We start from the raw sequence: 6,539 nt of genomic DNA on the forward strand, positions 1-6,539 counted from the left end.
ACTCCCTCGGTGATCGCCGTGATGGCGTCCCTGTCGTCGAACCCTTCGACCTTGTGAGACTCCTCGGTGAAGCGAGCGAGGTATTGTCTCAACGTCTCGTCTCTTCCTTGTCGGATAGAGAGGAGGTGGGCCTTCGGCTTCTTTTGCGCCACGAGGGTGGCGAATCGGGCGAGGAAAGCCTCTCGCAAGGCCCGGAAAGACGGGATGCTTCCCGGCCTCAAGCTTCGGAACCATTCAAACCCCGAGCCTGTGAGGGTCAGGCTGAAGGCTTGGCAGAGGGTGGCGTCCGCCTGCCCCTGCATAGTCATCCACGTCTCATAGTGTTGGACGTGGAAGTGGGGGTCCGTACGTCCATCGTAGGGGGGAATGGACGGTAACTTGAAGTTCCCCACGCATGGTTGCGCGAGGATTTGCGCGGCGAAGGGAGAGTATGATTCCTCGATCCCTCCGTACGGCCTTTGCCTCCCTGACTCCCTCATTTCGATGATTTGATTCTGGAGGCTTTGAATCATTGTGACCATGTCGAGCCCGTTAGCGGGGCCGACCGTCGGGGCCACGGGAGTCACCGGTTGGCGTTCGTTGGACGCTTGGTCCACGACATTGGCCTGTGGCCGGCCGAGAGTTGCGGCGGGGAGCGCGTCCCTTCGAGAGTTTAGCCTTTGGCGGAGATCCTCCCCTCGGGAGTTTCTCTGCGCCGTCAAGCGCTCTCTAAGGTCCGCACTCGGTGCGGGGCGAGGTGAGGTCGCCCTTGGTCGGGCCGTCCGGCGGGCGCTTCGGCTGTCGGCCCCATCGTCTACCAGAGTCGCTCTCTCCTCGGCGAGGGGCCGTGTCCGGCCACCTCTTGAAACCGAGGGGGCGAGTCCCCGGGAATGTGACCGTGCCTGCTGCCGTGCTAGGTGCGACGGCCCGGCCAAAGCGTCGTTGGGCCTCTCGGGCCGCGAAGGGGCGAGGCTAGGCGTTGCCTTGTTGGTCCTCGACTCCCCCACATATTCGGAGTCGGAGTAGTCTCTGGCGGACCTATCTTCAACGTCATAGCCGAGGAGGTCGGCTATGAGCAAACCGTTGACGCCGGGGCGGTCAAGGAACTCCGCAAGCCGCCGGGCCGTGTCCTCTCGGAGCACGGCCTCGGGGTCAATCATCGGGTCTTGGGGCTGGCTCTCGCTATCGCGAGGTTGCCCTTCAAGACGATGTGCGAGGCGTCGAAGACCGTACCACGAGCTCGTCGCTCGGGTACCCGCGGAGGTAGTGGGAATGTGACTCATCTCTCGAGAGTCGTGAGAACAATGGGAGGAAACTGGTAGAGGGAATGCGTCGCCAAGGTCGAGAGATCCCCTCCTTCTAGCGCCAAAATGTTGTCGCAGTTTTTCGGACAACGATTTAGGAGTCGTAGACGGTTAGACCCAAGGCCGAACCAAGTGGTCTCGTCTCGACTCGAGCGTGTCGGGCTTGGTATCCCAAGCCGTCCCTTAGCTGTAGATGATCTCTATCTCGTCCAAGCACCTGAAACGTGAACAGAAAGGTGTGAACTACAAAGGGGAAACAGAGGGGTTGCCTCTGTTTACCTCTCCGACGCTCAACATTAGTAGGATTGAGGTGGTTTGTAGAGGGTTTAGTGTTTAGAGGTCGAGACTTGAGAGAAACGAGCGAGGTACGAGTTCGACAGCGTTTCAGCACTCAAATTCGGATTACCTGGGTCGAGGGAGAGACCCTCATATTTATAGGCGGCCAAGAGGTGTTTGAGGAACCCCTTGGCCGAGGGCCGGCCTTGTAGCGCCGGCCGTGGAGGGCCGGCCTTGGAGCGCCGGCCGTGGAGGGCCGGCCTTGGAGCGCCGGCCGAGGAGGGCCGGTCTTGGAGCGCCGGCCGAGGAGGGCCGGCCTTGGAGCGCCGGCCGTGGAGGGCCGGCCCTGGAGCGCCGGCCGTGGAGGGCCCGCCTTGGAGCGCCGGCCGTGGAGGGCCGGTCTTGGAGCGCCGGCCGAGGAGGGCCGGCCTTGGAGCGCCGGCCGTGGAGGGCCGGCCTTGGAGCGCCGGTCCTGGAGGGCCGGCCTTGGAGAGCCGGCCGTGGAGAGCCGGCCACGGCGAGTGCCGGCCCCGGACGAGTGCCGGGCTCAGGACGGCCGCCAGCGTGGCCGTCGTCGATCTACCGGACCGAGATGGACCGGTAACAGAGGCGGAGTCTCGTCAACGACCCCTACGTCGCCTCTCGAGACGTAGGGTCGGGTCAACACTTCGATTGGGACGCTGCCCTCGCCCTCCTCGTCTATCCCAGACGCGAGGCGGGCTAGGGCGTCGGCGTCAACATTCGCCTCTCGAGGAACCTGGACGATCTCGAACCACGACAGGGCCTCCAAGTTCTTTTGGGCTTTGGACAAGTATGCGATCATGTGTGGCTCCTTTGCGGCGTAGTCGCCCTTAACCTGATTCACGATCAATTGCGAGTCACAATGGATGCGCAGGTTTTGGGCGCCCAACTTGTTCGCTAGCTCCAAGCCAACGATCAGAGCCTCGTACTCTGCCTCGTTGTTGGAAGCCTTGAACTCGAACCGCAGGGCGTATCTCAGCTTTTCCCTATCGGGATTTGTGAGCACAACGCCGGCGCCAGCCCCCCGGTCGTTTGACGCGCCATCCACGTGCAAGTCCCAGACCAGCCCTATCGGGTCGTTGGTTCTCTTCTTTGACGACTCGCTATGGTCGTCCTTCTTCTCTTCCGTGCTCTCGTTATTCTCGTCGCCCTCGTCGGTTGGGGGCGTGCTTGTGAATTCGGCGATGAAGTCGGCGAGGGCCTGACCCTTAATGGCGGTTCTCGGTTGGAACTCGATCCCGTACTCGCCCAACTCTTGGGACCATATCGCCATTCGAGAGGAGGTCCCTTTTTGAAGGGCCTTCTCGATGGGATGTCCCGAGCGGACCACAATGGGGTGCGCTTGGAAGTAGGGCCGGAGTATTCTCGCGCTCTTGACGAGGGCGAGGGACAGTCTCTCGATTTCCGGGTATCGGGTTTCGGCGTCGAGGAGCGCCTTGCTAACGTAGTAGACCGGCCATTGTACCTTGTCTTCTTCGCGTATGAGAACCGCGCTCACGGCCCTATCGGAAACCGCGAGGTAGAGGAACAAGGTTTCGCCATTCTTCGGCTTCACGAGGAACGGGGGGGAGGTGAAATAGGCTTTCATATCGCGGAATGCTTCCTCGCACTCCTCCGTCCATACGAACCCGTCGGTCTTCTTCAGTGCCTTGAAGAACGGTTGGCACCTATCAGTGGCTTTGAAAACAAATCGCGTCAGGGCGGCGATCCTTCCCGTCAAGCTTTGAACTTCTTTGACCTTTTGTGGCGACCTCATCTCTAAGATCGCCTTAATCTTCTCAGGATTGGCCTCGATCCCACGGCGGCTCACCATGTAGCCCATAAATTTTCCAGACTCGACCCCGAAAGCGCACTTGTTGGGGTTAAGCTTCATCTTGTAGCGCCGCAGGATCGTGAACATTTCCCTAAGGTCTCGAACGTGGTCGCGGGCTTTGAGGCTTTTGACAAGCATGTCATCCACGTAGACCTCCATAGTTTTGCCAATTTGATTGGCGAACATGCGGTTCACCAACCTTTGATACGTTGCTCCCGCGTTTTTGAGGCCAAAGGGTATGACCTTGTAGCAGTAAAGTCCGCGGTTCGTAACAAAGGTGGTTTTAATTTTATCCGGCTCGTGCATGCGGATCTGGTTGTAGCCTGAGTAGGCGTCCATGAAGCTTAGCAATTCGTGGCCCGCAGTGGCGTCCACGAGCTGCTCGATCCTCGGGAGAGGGAAGCTGTCTTTCGGGCAAGCTTTGTTGAGATCTTTGTAGTCGATACAGATCCGACACTTCCCGTTTGGCTTCTTGACCATTACCACATTGGACACCCACTTGGGGTGCTCCGCCTCCCTGATGAAGTCGGCGGCGAGAAGTTTGTCAACTTCTTCACCAATGGCTTGGTACCTCTCCCCACTGAACGCCCGTCGCGGTTGAACGCGCTCGGCCACTCTCTTGTCGTCATTGAGACGGTGAACCATGATTTCGGGGTCGATCCCCGGCATGTCGGCGTGTGTCCACGCGAAGACATCTTTGTGCTCTCGGAGGAAAGCGGCGAGCTCGGTTTGGACTTCAGACGACAGTTGGGCGCCTACCTTGACCACTTGGTTAGGCTTGGCGTCGTCCAACACGACGGGAATGAGGTCGTCCGGTGTCTCCACCTTCCGACGCTCGACTTCGTCCCTTTGGTCTAGCTCTCCGAAGGTACCTCCCTCCTCTAACTTGCACGGGAATTTGTCCCCGAGTTGGAAGACGGTGCACACCACCTTCCCTTTCCCTTTTCCGTCCACGCCCTGGATGTAGCACATCCTCGCCATGGATTGGTCTCCCATCATCACGGCGATTCCCTTCTCCGTTGGGAACTTCATCATCAGGTGATACGTGGACGTTATGGCCTTCAACCGATTTAGAGTCGGGCAGCCGACGATGATGTTGTACGCCGAGGGTTGATCCACCACTAGGAACGACACGATGTGGGTAACCTCGAGCCCCCCCGGCGTACCGAAGGTAACCGGGAGGTCGATAGTTCCCTCCGTCATAACCCTCTCCCCAGAGAAGCCGAAGAGCGGGGTTGAGATCGGGGTCGGTCTTACCCCGGAAAGCTTCATCCTGTCCAACGCCGATTTGAAGATTATGTCGGCGGAGCTCCCATTGTTGATCAGGATTCTCCGGACGAGGTTGTTGGCGACCGGGGCAGAGATGACTATCGCGTCGTTATGTGGATGGAGTACTCGCGCCGCTTCTTGTCCGGTGAAGAACATGGACTCGAAGGGGGCCGGAGGAGGGACCTCGTACGTATGGTTGATGTAGTGCGCTATTTTCCCTTGGGAAACTTCGCGCACGTACTTCTTCCTCTGCGTAGCCGAGTCTCCGAACTCCGGGCCGCCTAAGATCGCGCCCACGACGTGAAGTTGCGAGCTCTCTGGTTCTTCGGTTGCCGCGCGATCCGTGACAGTCACCGTCGCCGGACCTTTCTTTCCTTGCCGCGGGCGGCCTCCGTGCGCCGCGGCCGTCCCGATAGTTCTAAGGACGTATTCTTTCAACTTCCCATCTTGAATCAGGGCCTCAATCTGACGCTTGAGTTGATAGCATTCAGATGTCAGGTGCCCGTGATCCTGATGGTAGTCACAGTACTTGCTTTGATCCCTCTCGGCGGGATCCTTCGTGAGAGGGGTTGGACTCCCCAACTTGTCACGGTGCAGAGCCAGGTTTTGCTCCGGCGGAGTGTTCAGAGGAGTGAATGGCGAGAACTTTCGGAAGCTATCGACATGTGGCGGCCTTGGCCCAGGGAGGGAACGGCCATTAGGGGCCTGGCTTCCCTTATTCCTCCTCTTTCGGGGGTCGGGACGATCTTCGTCTCGATCGTCGCGGCGGCGACTCCCCTGTCCCCCTGACTTTCGGCCATCTCGGCCATCGAGATAGTCCTCGACTCCCATGTATGTGCGGGCTCTAGTCATTAGTTCCGCCATGTCACGCGGGACCTGGCCAACAATAGACTTGAGGAAGTCACTCGTGCGTACTCCCTCAGTGATTGCCGTGATGGCGTCCCTGTCGTCGAACCCTTCGACCTTGTGAGACTCCTCGGTGAAGCGAGCGAGTTATTGTCTCAACGTCTCGTCTCTTCCTTGTCGGATAGAGAGGAGGTGGGTCTTCGGCTTCTTTTGCGCCACGAGGGTGGCGAATCGGGCGAGGAAAGCCTCTCGCAAGGCCCGGAAAGACGGGATGCTTCCCGGCCTCAAGCTTCGGAACCATTCAAACCCCGAGCCTGTGAGGGTCAGGCTGAAGGCTTGGCAGAGGGTGGCGTCCGCCTGCCCTTGCATAGTCATCCACGTCTCATAGTGTTGGACGTGGAAGTGGGGGTCCGTACGTCCATCGTAGGGGGGAATGGACGGTAACTTGAAGTTCCCCACGCATGGTTGCGCGAGGATTTGCGCGGCGAAGGGAGAGTATGATTCCTCGATCCCTCCGTACGGCCTTTGCCTCCCCGACTCCCTCATTTCGATGATTTGATTCTGGAGGCTTTGAATCATCGTGACCATGTCGAGCCCGTTAGCGGGGCCGACCGTCGGGGCCACGGGAGTCACCGGCTGGCGTTCGTTGGACGCTTGGTCCACGACGTTGGCCTGAGGCCGGCCGAGAGTTGTAGCGGGGAGCGCGTCCCTTCGAGAGTTTAGCCTTTGGCGGAGATCCTCCCCTCGGGAGTTTCTCTGAGCCGTCAAGCGTTCTCTAAGGTCCACGCTTGGTGCGGGGCGAGGCGAGGTCGCCCTTGGTCGGACTGTCCGGCGGGCGCTTCGGCTATCGGCCCCATCATCAGCCAGAGTCGCTCTCTCCTCGGCGAGGGGCCGTGTCCGGCCGCCTCTCGAAACCGAGGGGGCGAGTCCCCGGGAATGTGACCGTGCCTGCTGCCGCGCTAGGTGCGACGGCCCGGCCAAAGCGTCGTTGGGCCTCTCGGGCCGCGAAGGGGCGAGGCTAGGCGTTGCCT

Source organism: Urtica dioica, chromosome 6 (genome assembly GCF_054948205.1).
Source record: "Urtica dioica subsp. dioica isolate 48M chromosome 6, U.dioica_male_clone48M_v1_H2, whole genome shotgun sequence".
NCBI classification, from domain to species: domain Eukaryota; kingdom Viridiplantae; phylum Streptophyta; class Magnoliopsida; order Rosales; family Urticaceae; genus Urtica; species Urtica dioica.